Here is a 14,850-nt window from a genome sequence, read left to right as displayed (position 1 = left end):
TAAGAAATCATGCACCAGAAACATATACATGAAAACAACAATAATAAAAGGCTAAAACCTGAAGTAGATATTTAGACATAAATACTTGATATAAAATAGATGTTTTATTGAGATGTATTAAATTTTTAAAAGTAAAAAATGATTTATATTATATGTTCTTTTGGGTGGTTTTAAAGATTTACACGAGAATAAAAACTTTCTTTTAAAAGTAAATTATTATATAACAACAATACAAACACACACATATAACAAGAATACCAAAATTTTGTTTTAACTTTTTCAAATTTTATCATTTGTGCATGGATCATACTACCAGATGCCGGACATTCACAAAATCTCAAAACAATACAATTGTGTGTTCATATGTTTGTCTAAAGCTGATTTCATATAAACAAAAGAGCTACATTACAAAAAATATTTTCAGTTTTTCTTATTTTACTTTGTAGGGAAAATCAAAACTTACTTGGCTAGCATCTGTGCGTGCTTCAAAGGGTCGGTTGTGTAACAAAAAGTAGAAAAAAAAAGGAGTAAAATGGCTGTTTACATGTTTGTCTAAAGCTGATTTCATAAAAACTGTTAAGACGTGACCTCGACATAAAAGTTGTATGCTCTTTCATTTTAAAGATTTACATAAGAATAACAAATTTGTTTTTTAAAGAAAATAATTAACTAAATCAAACGATCATATGGCTTTTTTGTTTTTCTTATTTTACTCTGTAGGAAAAATCGAAACTTACTTAGCTAGCATATGTTCATGCTTCAAAGGGTCGGTTGTGTAACAAAAAATAGAAAAAAGCCCAAAATCTTTACACGCAATGGGTTTTATGGATAACAGTCATGGCAGCGATGCAGAATGTCGCCATTTCTATGCTAAAGAAACAGGTGAACTAAAAGAAAAGACATGTACAGAATAGAGGACGAGTTAAAAGAAATGTGTTACGTATGTAGGCATGTACAAGTGAACTTGAAAAGTACTGAGTTTTGAAGTTGAACGATTTGACAACATAATGACACGTTTTGGAGTTAATAGTTTTTACAACAGAATGTCTGCTTGTGGATGTAATAGTTTTGACAACAAAATGTCGACTTTTGGATTTTATAGTTTTGACAACAAAATGTCGACTTGTGGAATTAAAAATTTTAATAACAGGGTGTCTTGTGGATTTGGACATTTTGCGAACAAAGTGTAACTTTTGGAGTTGACAGTTTTCATAACAGAATGTTGACTTTTTGAATTGGAAGTTTTAAAAACAGTACACGCTTAAACTCTATAAGAGATACATAGATATTTGCATGTTCAATTCAAGCTCTTTTGTATTCAGTATATTTTGCATGTGACAAACAAATGTTCCTTTTATACAAATCACTCTTGTACTTGGTTCATCAGGTATATTTGCCAGGTAATTTTAAAAATTCTTTTGTCTGATTTAAGTTCCTCCTATAATTACTGGAATACAGATTTTCTAAAGATTACAGTTTATTTTCTATGTCGTACATAAAACCCTGGTATTTCGTTATATTTTTGTCACTTTGTTTAACCAAATAATATTTCTTTTTCTATGTCGTGCATAAAACATAGGAAGTCGCGATTTCTGAAAAATACTGCAGTGAATAAAGGGGAAATTAAGTTCTAACGTTGATTCTTTCTCCTTGTCTCATTTTATTATGTCAGCTTTAATAATAGCCGTAGGAGTCACAGTCGATGGTGTATATGTCAAACTGTTGTTCCCAGGACTTGCTGCAGCTTTAATTCCTCCATTTTCTAAGCATGTAGCTGTAGGAATCGTAGAGTCATAGTCGATGGTGTATGATATGTCCAACTGTTGTTCCCAGGACTTGCTGCAGCATTCAATATTCAACATTTTACAGATGATGTGGATATATTCACACAATCCATTGTTTTTAACTGTATAGTAGCCATCCTCTAGCAAATGTCAAATGGCTCAAACTAACTTCTCTGTTGCACAAACTACACTTGTCATGCTGAGATCCTTTATCTTATTATGGAAGATCATCAGATATTGTTTCCCACATGTGTTAGCATATGATGCAATAAATATGGCCTCTGTCAAAAGGAACCAGGTACTTCAAAAGAATGTGGTTTGTCTCTTTCCTTTTGATTTTCCTGGGGAGGGGGCATTCTACCGAATGCCAAACATTCTCCCATGATTTTAGTTACTCCAACCAAGAGATCGTTTTTACGATCCTAACCGTCCTTTTAAGTGCTATCATTTGTATTTCTTTTGCACTTGGTTCATGAGGTATATTCGCCAGATAGTTTTTGAAATTCTTTTTCATTAGCATGATTTCTTCTATAATGACTGGTATGATTGATACCTTCTTAAGATTCCAGTTTCTTTTCATGTCGTACATAAGTCCTTGGTATTTTGGTATTTTCTCCCTCTCTGATCTGTAAGAGCCAGCATCATCAAGATTGCTTATTTCAACTAGGGTTGCCACATTCTCCTTCTAGTCCCATATCACTATGTAAGGCTTCCGTATGTGTTTTCATATGACTTAACAAATTTGACTTCTGTGCAAAAGAAGAACTACAAATTTTACATGAATGTGGCTTGCCTCCCGTATGTGTTTTCTTATGACTCAACAAATGTGACCTCTGTGCAAAAGAGGAGCCACATAATTCACAATAATATGGTTTCTCTCCCGTATGTTTTCTCATATGAGTCAATAAATTTGTCTTCCATGCAAAAGAACAACCACATACGTCACAAGTGTGTGGTTTCTCTCCGGTATGTATTTTTACATGACTCAACAAACTTGACTTCCATGCATAGGAAGAACCACAAACTTCACAAGAATGTGGTTTCTCTCCTGTATGTGTTTTCATATGACTCAACAAATTTGACTTCCATGCAAATGAAAAACCACATACTTCACAAGAATGTGGTTTCTCTCCTGTATGTGTTTTCATATGACTCAACAAACTTGATTTCTCAGCAAAAGAAGAACCACATACTTCACATGAATGTGGTTTCTCTCCCGTATGTATTTTCATATGATTCAACAAATTTGACTTCTGTGCAAATGAATAACTACATATTTCACAGGAATGTTGTTTGTCTCCTGTATGTTTTTTCATATGATTAAACAAATTTGATTTCCGTGCATATGAAGAACCGCATACTTCACAAAGATATGGCTTCTCTCCTGTATGTGTTTTCATATGATACAACAAAGTTGACTTATTTGCAAAAGAAAAACCACATATTTCACAAGAATGTGGTTTCTCTCCTGTATGTGTTTTCATATGATTCAACAAAGTTATCTTCTGTGCGAAAGAAGAACCACATACTTCACAAGAATGTGGTTTCTCTCCCGTATGTGTTTTCATATGAGAAAACAAATGTGACTTCCATGCAAATGAATAACCACATACTTCACAAGAATGAGGTTTGTCTCCCATGTTTGCTTGTATCTAATTCCACAAAAATTTTATGCAATGGATAGTGTGATAAATTCCAATGACGAAATTTCCTTCTGATGCTTTAATGAAGTTGTTTTCATTGCACAAATTCTGGAAATATAAAATACATTTTAAAAAATACATTTCATTTCGTGAAATTGGATTTTTTATGTTAATTTTCATAAATATTAATTTATTATTAATGAAATTCAAAACAAAATGTGTATAGTTTTAATCAATACTGGTTGGTTAATTTGGTTCTATTTTCAAATATTTAACTAAAAATTTTTTTACATTCTTTATTTTTAGAGATGAAGATTTATTAATCATTTTATTTTGATTCTTCAGAACACTGTTTTCATCTTGGGTGTTATTTTAACAATGTTTCTATATTACCTCCCATCTCATTCAGGTGTATTTTGTTGAACTTGGAATCTTTCTCTTAAACACACAAATCTATACAAAATTCTAGTGTTTATTTGTTTGTTTAACCAGCATATCGACCTTTTTAGGGATCAGTTAATGCTGTATATATTATTTTAAATTCTTTGATACTTCTGAAGTCTATCAACATTCTTTGGGTCATTTTATACGATTTCAAATTTTTTTCCAAGTCGATTTTCGCTGGGTATATTCGGGTAATATTTTGGAATAGTTTGTTATTTTATGGCATTTATATTTTATGGTAAAGGTTTGCTCTTTTTAGGAAATTTAGAAAAGTTTTGGGGCTTTCTTTTTTGAAGAGTTCTTTTAAGTTTGTTGCCTTGTAGTAGTGTTGATGGATGTGTGTGAGGTCATAGCAATCAAGTAAAGGTGTTTCACTGTATAAGGTTTGTGACATGGTATACTGTTGAGAGGTTCTTCACTTTTTAGTATATAGAGTGAGTTATGTAGGTGTCTCCTATCCGGTTATGTGATAAGGCTACTTCGTTGTAGGATTTTCTGGGATTTAGTAGTCTTTTTAAAGTATAATTTGGAAGAGTTTGTTGTTTGGAAATTGTTCCAGTCCTCACGAACAACACAAGAGCATGCTACTCTCATGTTTTAAACAAAGGGTGCCATTGGATAATTTTAAATCCTATTTTCCATCTCAATGAAGATTGAAACTTCAACGTCCAGGAGTATGTAACTTACAACTGAATTTTACCAAGTACTCTAACCATAGCAGCACAGATTCTAGCAGACAATACGAGTAGGAATTTATTTGTTTTTAGATGTTATCACTATTTATTACTATATATTTATGCACTGGATTCTAAAGCCAGCTTGATCTTCACCGTTCTTCTCCATCTATAATTTACACTTCATCCCATAAGGACAAAAATGAAAGAAAAAATATTGTTATGTTAATGTAAATAAAAATAATAAAAACAAAAATGAAAAAATAAAAAATAATATGCACATATCATACTCAAAGGATAAGTGCCCTATGGAATATAGTCGACACTGATTTTAAATGTTGTACAATGTTTTTTGTTTGTTATTTTGTTTTATACTTGTATTTTTTGGTTTTCAAAAGAATATATATATATATATATATATATATATATATATATATATATATACTGATTCTGATTGTTGGACAGTTTCATTATTATATTTGTTTTGCATTGCAATAACTGTTTTGTTGAATTGTGACAAAAAGAAGGGTGAATTGATTAGATGCTAAAGAGCATTGAGACGGAGAGGGAATGTAAAAAAATATATGTGAATAGTTTTTTTTTTAAATAGAGAGGGGAGGGATGTCGTGTGTTGAATATGCACACAAAGCAACACATGACAGCTCATAACAAACGCATAGAACGATGGTGTCTGTTTGTCAGTATTGATATTGTCAGTGGTAGAAAGGTTAACTATTTGACACGTGCAGCTATTGAAGATGAACCCACTTGCAAAAAGCAGGTCACATATATAGCCCAGAGAAAAAGGCAAAAGATAAAGAAGTTTACACTTCGCCAGCAATCAACATTGCACATGTGTTGCTCAATCCATACTAGCTAAGAATACCAATAGCAAAATATCTCATAAAATATTGGCCCATTTTTACAGTGATCATATCACTCTACAACTGACTACAATAACCCACAGTGTGTGTCAATTTTTTTCTCTCTCTTGTTCTTCATATATAGACAAAGCCCTTTTACCTATGCAGGTAGAGAAGAGAAGGAATTTTTGTTAGTTTCATATGATTGTAGGTGATTTTTCAGTTGAAATCTTTAATATATGTCAGTTATTGATAAGCTTTTTTTCATGCTACTCTGAGAAATGATGTCCTTTTAGCGACCAATGAAAATAAGGTGCCCTATATCCAAATAGAACTAATAAGCACGTATCCTCCTTGTGACAATCACTAGTTTATCCTCTATGACCTCAAAATGAGGCCGAGGATTAAAATTTTACTTGCTTACATCCTCCCAGATGATTATCATAGATAACATTTGAAACGTATCGAGATTTCATAAGAAACACATGGATAGGGATCTAAAAGTTAGATACACAAGTTATTTTACTCATAACAAACACATGACTAGGTATCTAAAAGGTAGATACACAGGTTCTTTTACTCATAGCCGAAAGAAAAATAAAAGTTCATACAAATAAGAAGAGAGGGATAACGGTTCCTTACTTAATTTCCATGGACACAAGCCTTCCTTCAATCATAAACGGAAGAAAAATAAAAGTCCATAACAATAGCAAAGGGGGAGTAACAGCAGTAGTAAAAAATAACAAGAAGAATTAACAATAAAACATACAATCCAACACCAAGAAAAATTAATAATGAATCACACTTATTGAAAAACTAAAATAATCTCAGTTTTTAAATAACTTTCAAAATCCCTGGATAAAGCAAATTTCCAGAAGGATCTTACCAGCTGAAATAAATTATGAAAGAAATTAGAGATATAATACTCAGATTTTATTTAAATGCTGCATATATAATTCAGCTATACAAAAACACATGTTCTTGTAATATAACGTGCTTTGTGCTACTGTGAGAAAATCAGCAGCAGCCATAGGTTTGCTGACTACTGAAAATATAAGCAGCTGCCGTCTTAGCACATATGCAAATAAAGCAAGTGTGCATATGCTGATTTCATGGGAAGGAGAAGAGAAAAAGGCAGAAAAAAGGACACGATGAGAAAAGACAGCAATCAAACGTATTTTAACTCAGTGAGGCAAAATGTGCTGCATGGTTGAAAAAATGGTAACGCAGGTGAGGAAAATGGCAAATACAAAAAGGGCATTCTGACAGAGATGTAAAACATGCAAGTGATATATTTTTAAACATAGTCAAGAGCGTTGTTGGAAATCACTGGAGTAAATGCTTGTGTATCCACCTAAAATAATCATATTTTATGTCTTCCCTTCTAAATTTGTTCTTGCGATGGTATCAGATTATGTGCAGGTGTAAGTTTTTTTTTTAAATGAATGGTTCGAGTGCAAGAGCTTCATTACATACTCTCATCTCTATAACTGATCAGTAAGATTCGAAACCAAAATCCCAGTGAATTTGAATATTTGGTGTGTAAGCTGTGCAGATTACTGCATGTACGATCACAATCCAGTAAGTAAATATTCAACAAGTGTTATTTTTACAATGTTTGCATAATAAATAACACTCAAGATGAGAACAGTAGTGTTAATAATCTAAATAATACAATGAATCATTCCTAATCTAAAAACTTTAAAAACGTAATATTGTAATTTGTTTAAGAGTCATGATTATGTTTTTAAGGTTTGTTGCTTCGTTTAATGATCTTTCCAACCACCGCCCGCAATCCTTTACAATGACGACTTTTATCAATTTTTTGGAGAATGCTGAAAACGAATATGTACTTCAAAAAATGGTGCAGAGAAATAGTTTTCATGATATTAAAAATTTACTTTTTCAAAGAGTGAAGGATCTTATTTAAATATGAATTAAACGTAAATGAGCACCCACTTTATGGCCACCTAGGGAATGGGTCAATTTTTTCCTTTGTTTTGGTCGAAAAATATTTTTCGTTTTCTTTTCTGATTTCCTCTGTCAATAAAGACACAAGGATATTAAAAAACAAAAATAAAGTATAATCTGTATAAAAATACGTGTACTTCCTTATGTTATCAGTAGTGACCATTTTCGTTTGCAGCAAATTTAAATGCGATATTCGAAAACCTAAAGAAGTTGTAATATTAAAAGTTAAGGTGAAAAATAAATAACAATTAACCAAAATGGCTTTCAGGCAGACCAACAAAATAAATTTAAAAAACTTATCACCATGTGGCCAGAAAGTGGTTTCTTATTTTACATAACATTTATATAGAAAATGTGAGAAAAAAAGTTAAACTCACCTGACTTGAGGAGGTTGATGATCGGACTAAAAACCGGTGACGTTTGACTCGTGCTTATATCTACTGCTGCTGCTGCTTCTGATGGAAGTGTTTGCATATGACTGACTGTTACTAACTATCTAAAGGATTGTGACAGGGTCTGCTTAGATGACGGAAACTTTCAGTGGACATTATTTATTGCCGATAATAAAAGTACAGACGCACAGGTTGGTCTCCTAGCCTCTTGACTTCTGATCAGAGCAGGGGTTGCGATCTTGCAAAATTTTGCAAAGGTGGTCCCCAGCCCAACTCTGATCTGCCTACTTTATTGTTGGAGAATTTTCGATAAAAACTGATTCCAACTTTTTGAAAAAGTAATTTCCTCATATCATGAAAAGTAATTTTCTGTGCCACTTTTGAAGTATATATTCGTTTTTAGCACACCTGAAAAACTTTAAAATAATCCGCTGAAAAAAATGAAAAAACAAAAAATAAAACTTTTTACTTTAAACTTATGAAACAATTAAAAATACATAAAATTTATAAAATTATTTTTTTTTGGTAAACGACGACAATTGTTTTTTATGTTTAAGTCAATATTAAAAACAAAAAGCAATCGACATCAAAAAGTGTTCAATGATAAATCAACATTTTCATTAGGATTATTCGTTTAGTAAAAGTAGTTATCTCCCTTACATTTTTAACGTATTCCAAAAATGCGCACAAATCGATACTAATTTCATGTAGTAATACTTACGTTTTTGTTTTATAATCTGCTTTCGATTAACTTTATCTGCTTTTATAAAGGAAACGATTTTTTTTAAATGTTATTGACTTTACAAGCTCAAGTTAACATTCAATTTGATGAACGGAAGAGCCAGTTCGCAGAAAATAAAATTAAAGAGGAAAATTAAAAAAAAAATAATTTCAAAATAGAGCCGATCTATATGGTGAATATCATCACGGATAAAATTAATATTATTTTATTAAATATTTTAATATCTACATGAGAAAGAAAAGAGTACAAGCGTCATCTTCATTAATTCTATAATTCGTGGGACATGCAATTTAATGGCGGAAACTGATAACAGGTGAACATAGATTGAGATTGTCGGACTTATCATAGTTTTATGTATTTCCGATTATTTCTTCAATGTGTTTTGAAAGATTAAAGTCTAAAGTTAACTTCTATGTGTGTGACTCTTTGTTCACCCATTCATAATCAGCATCTATCAATTTTTAGGATCAAGGTTGCAAGTGCAGGAATCTCTTGAAATCAAAGGTAGTAGAGCATCTGCAAAACCGTTAAAAGTAAATTTAACAAAATCACAGATTAATAGAAGGTTTCCACCAAGGCACATCCTCACAAACATAAAATAAAAATAGAGAAATAACTTCGGAAAATAACGACACTTGAAAAAGAACTCGAAATCAATGTATTAATGTCAAATAACAACATTTATTTACGTGTTAGGAATATTAAATCAAATCGTTCAAACGTAAATGTTTTCTTGTCACGAGTGTTCATTATGTACGCTTGGCTAAATTAGGATCTCGTGAGAATAGCATGAAGTTTAAGATTACTGATCTTTATTAACAGAGTGTCACGCGTGGCTTGAAATGAAGTTGAATTTTTTTTTTTTTAGAGAAAAACAGTCATTAAACCATGCAATCGAAATTTTTGTGGTAATTGTTATCATTAAAACCACATTAAATATTTTTTTTAATATTATTTTTTTTTAAATATTGAATGAATACTGCTTATCGTAATGTTCCTGAAATATTAAAAACATTTTTAATTGTTAACATCTACAATGTTTTATTTTTTATATAAAAAAAGCAAACAGAAATTCATGCGTTTTTTTTTTCATTTAAAAAGACAATAATTTGCGATTTTAGTCATTATATCGATGTCACTGGACACATGTATCCATAAAAATAAAACTGAGTTTTTAAAGAAAAGGAAATAATAAAATCCATTTAATAATTGATATTTTAAAGTTTATTATCCATTTTCATATTAAGTTAAATGAAATGATAAAAAATATAAATAAATAAACCACGATAAAATATTTAGTTTTATATACAAATAACGATTTACTAAACGACGTTTTATTTACTGGATATTTTTCCGGCATTCACCGGAAGTTATTATCTTCCCTTTTAAGTTTGATTTGTTTATATTTTTAACCTTTTTGATTAACGCACTCATATTGAGAGTAGATACGGTAAAAAAAAAAAACAATGAAAGAAAAGCAAACAAACAAAAATATTGTTAAGAACACAAAGACAAAAGATAAGAATCAGGAAGTCGTATGCTAATTAACACGTAAAAAAAAAAAAAAAAAAAGTGAGAGAAAAACGCATACACAAAACGAGAAGTTATAAAAGGCTGAATGGGGAGTCGTTTGCGTAAAGAAATGAACAACACAACTAGAAGTAAGGGGGCCGGACTTGTGGGTAAAGAAAATAAACAAAGTTAGTAGTTAAGATGAAATAATAAAAAACGTTAAAAATATTAAAAAGAAGGAGATATATAATGTTTCTTACCGGAGATGACTTAAAATAACGAAGGACAACAGAAGATAAAAGACAAAGACATATGGGAGCTAAAAAGGCTGCTGCCTACAATTACACTTAAAGAAAAAACACCGGTCGAACTGCCGGTGTCGAGTCAGGAGAAACTCTATAAGAAAAAAATGTCGGTCAAGGGAGAGAACTGTTGAAGGGGCTAAACTAAGGGACATAATTCATACAAAATAGATGTTTAAAAAAATCCACACACTTTTATAATTACTATAATTTATTTGTATTTAAAAAAAATTATTAAAAAGACGATTTAACAGTTAATCTTGGAACTTTACTGTTTTGTAAGTAAGCTATTTGTAATGAAATCGATTTCGAGCCTAATTTTCACTTTTAAAATATTCGTCCATTTTCTGATGGAACAAATATTTTAAAAGTGAAAATAAAGTTCGAAATCGCTTTCATTATATATATATATATATATATATATATATATATATATATATATATATATATATATATATATATATATATATTAAATAAAAAGTGGCTTATTTAACAAAACAGTAAAGTTATAAATATATATGCACTTTCGTAAATAATTGAATTCATTCAAAAACGTATCGCTAACACAAAAACAAACAACATCTCTCTTTCTCTTTCTCTCTCTCTCTCTCTCTCTCTCTCTCTCTCTCTATATATATATATATATATATATATATATATATATATATATATATATATAGATAGATAGATAGATAGATAGATAGATAGATGTGTGTGTATATATTTCATAGAAAAACTTTACTATTTGATAATTAAACAATACTTTTATTTTAATCGATTTCGAAATTTATTTTGATTTTTCTTAAAAAACAAAACTTTATCGTTAATTTCTGATTATATACATGGATAATCCAACATATTCCTATAGACAAGATTGACAAAATACTCTCTAACCCTGGTAAAAATAGGACCCCAATTTCTGAATTGTAATTTACTTATTTGAGGAATAATATTAAAAAAAAATATTGTAATTTCTTAAATAAATGATATTATTGATTTATTTATTTATTTATTTTTTAAATTACCCTTGGTTCCTTAGCTATAATAAATATTGTAATTATCCCCCTTGGCCGGAAATAGCTGTTCCACCATCTAAACTCGATTATAGTCGTAACACGTGTATTAATTTTAAGTTAATAAAACTTTTATCAAACGTTTTCCTGTTTCCTCTTACTTCATTCTTCTTTACACATCACTACAATTTTATCAACTTCAAATTAAAGAAAAACAACGAAATGAATAAACTACTACACCTGACATATTTGCCGTGGAATCCACTACTCTGAATTCAGAGAGAGAGTATACAAACACTGGAAACTAACCTTCAATAACTATATACGTACCACAAACAATGACGAAATTGAAAATAACTCGCAAAACTTCTTTGTCAGCAGCGATCTATGAAATAATGAGATGTTATGGACTATAACAGCACGATAACAGCTCTCGACACTACCTATATTAACACTACAAATAATGAGATGTTATGGACTATAACAGCACGATAACAGCTCTCAACACTACCTATATTAACACTACAGGATATCTATGCAATGGTCTGATCCCTTCTCCTCTTTTTTCTCATCTTTTTCCACGTACAACTCCTAATGCACCAAAGCTAAAGCTCGTCATCACACTATTGCTGACAACAAATTAATAAGAAAGGAAACTACCAGGATGTTGCGAGAAGTCATAATAGAGTCCTCTATATCTCCTTGGTGAGCTCAAGTTTTATTGACCTCCAACGAAAATCACAAAAAAGAATGGTCGTCGACTACAGTGATAACATAAATAGATTTACAGAACTTGACGCCTATCCTATGCTTAACATCAATAAAATGATTGACGATGTAGCATGGTGTAATATCTTCACAACACTTGACCTGTATCGATAACATTATAGAGAAGGAGAATTTGATAGACATCTTCGTCTACGTAGACAATGTCACAATATGCAGGAAGGATCAAAAAGAGAACTACAATCACCAAATATTTTATGATGTCGCAAAAACATACAAAATATTTTATGATGTCGCAAAAACATACAAAATATATTATGATGTCGCAAAAGCATACAAAATATTTTATGATGTCGCAAAAAACATACAAAATCACGCTGAACCAAAGTAAAATCGTCATTTCAGAAACCTCAATCACTTTACTTGATTACACAATCCAAAACAATCAAATTGCACCTGACTACCAAAAACTGAAACAAATCATCGAAAAGTCACCACCTCTAAATCTCGCATCTCAAAAACGAGTAATCGGAATACTCTTGTATTATAGTAAGTTCATGCAAAACTTCTCTGATAAAATACTGCTATTCAACCACAGCAAAAAGTTTCCACTATCCCCATCTGTCTTAAACTCTTTTCAAACATTGAAGACTGATCTAAAAATGCTAGACTAATAACAGTTGACTCGGATAGGAATTTGAATTAGAAACAGATGCAAGTAATTACTGCATAGCTGCTACAATAAACCAACAAGGTCGACCAGTTGCATTCTTTTCACGGACGCTAAACCCGAACGAAATTAAACATCATGCTGTTGAAAAGGAAGCTGCTGCTATTGTCGAAGCTTTGCAGACGTGGCGACACATTTTACTCGGAAGACACTTCAAAGTCTTTACGGTCCAAAAAAGCATTAGTTTCATGTTTAACAACAGTAGGATATACAGTTCAAATTTAGCATCGGGGAATGGAAGATGCAACTGCTGACACATTCTCTTACATCTCTGCTCTAACTCACACTCTACAAGACCTTCGCGATTTGCATATTAGACTATGCCATTCTGGTATTACACGACCCAACCACTTCATCAGACCAAGGAATCTCACATACTCTTGGAACAAGTTAAAAATATAACTGACTCTTGTTCATCATGCCAATATCTAAAGCCTAAATTTGCCAGTTGTAACAAAGCAAAACTCGTACAGGCTATTCTACCTTTTCAACGATTAAACATTGACTTCAAAGGTAAACTACCAACTTCTTCGCATATTAAGAAATACTCATCATAATTTATGAGTATTTTTGCTTTCCTTTTGCCTTTCCCCGTAAAGACATGACAAGCAAAACCATTATCTGCTGTCTAATCCAGCTATTTTCAAGTTGTTGTATGTCTACTATGATACATACTGATAGGGCTGCAGACTTCTTTTCTGGTGAAATTAGAGATTACTTACCCCGGAAAGGTATTGCTATCTCGAAAACTCGTAGATATCACCCTGAAGGTAATGGGCAGGTTAAGAAACTCAATGGAATTTTATGGAAGACCATCCAAACAACCTTACACTCGAGCAACATGAACCTGTCCAATTGGGAAGATCTGACACTCTTCACTCAATTAGATCGCTACCTTGCACTGCCACTAATATGACTTCTCATGACACGCTACTCATATATACCGTAAATCCTCCTCTTGATATCGTCTTGGACAAAACCGGCTCCAGTATATGTGAGAAATCATGCTAAGACTAGTAAGGTCGACATTCCTGTAACTCCTGCTACTCTATTAGACGAAACCCCCTGTAATGTACGTAGGTACACAGGGGACGATAACAGGGGAACACCGACAAACGGGGGATGTAGAAAAGCATGTAGATACTTGCGGTCGACTGAATAAAGTCTTAAAACAAACTCGGCGTTTGCGTTCTCAGTGAGAAACATCACATGGCGACGAGGATGAGATCATTTCTCATAAAGGGGAAAGTTATTTAAACTTTTTCTCCGAAAACATCGCGTTTAATAGAAATTAAAGAGCGACATATTTCTACCTGCACACACGCATTTTAAAATGGTGAACTCGATGAATTCTCGCCGAGTGCAGGTGATTGGGACACATACTCAGAAAGATTGGAGTATTATTTCGAGGCTAACGGAATACAAGATCCAGGAAAAACAAAAGGCCGTCCTTCTTTCTGTTTGTGGTGGTGAAACATTTTCTCTGCTGAAGGATCTCGTTACGCCGCACAGCTTAAGAGACAAAAGTTATTAGGAACTCTCGCTCTCGTTAAAAGAGCACTGCAACCCAACACCGTCCGTAATTGTTGAGCGATTCAACTTTTACATGTGCCGCCAACAACCAGGTCATTCAATTTCGGATTTTATTGCTCATTTAAAAAAAAATTACAAAGTTTTGTGAGTTTGGAAATACGATAGAAGAGATGTTGAGAGATTTGGTCGTTGTTGGATTAATGGATGACCGAATCCGTCGACGACTGCTTTCCGAGAGGAAACTAACATTTCCTTATGCTCAACAGATAGCTCTTGCCATGGAAAGTGCAGACAGGAATGTTAGTGACATGGCAGCCTGTTCAACGTCCAATTTTACAATACAGACGAAAGTCAACCAGGTTGAACGGCCTACTCCACTACGGAGGCAAAAACAAAGACCATGTTTCCGATGTAACGGAAAACATTACCCCGACTCCTGTCGTTTCTAAGAGGCAACGTGTAATTTTTGTCACAAAACCGGTCACATTTCGCCAGCCTGTTTGGCCCGGAAGTACAACGAT

The 14,850-nt window shown here is 32.1% G+C and overlaps 1 long non-coding RNA gene across 1 annotated transcript; it reads right to left on the bottom strand.

Annotated features, from left to right (window-relative positions):
• Nucleotides 1-377: 377 nt before the first annotated feature.
• LOC145270440 (uncharacterized) lies at nt 378-10,414 on the bottom strand. Its single transcript, XR_013865357.1, has 3 exons — nt 10,286-10,414; nt 7,757-8,202; nt 378-3,535 (listed from the first exon to the last, which is right to left on the bottom strand). It is a non-coding gene; the product is annotated as an uncharacterized LOC145270440 (long non-coding RNA).
• Between the last annotated feature and the right edge of the window lie 4,436 nt (nt 10,415-14,850).

This window comes from Euprymna scolopes, chromosome 46 (assembly GCF_053919585.1).
Source record: "Euprymna scolopes isolate OS-2025 chromosome 46, ASM5391958v1, whole genome shotgun sequence".
NCBI classification, from domain to species: domain Eukaryota; kingdom Metazoa; phylum Mollusca; class Cephalopoda; order Sepiida; family Sepiolidae; genus Euprymna; species Euprymna scolopes.
Note: the sequence above shows the minus strand (reverse complement) of the source record. Positions and strands in the feature narration are given on the sequence as shown.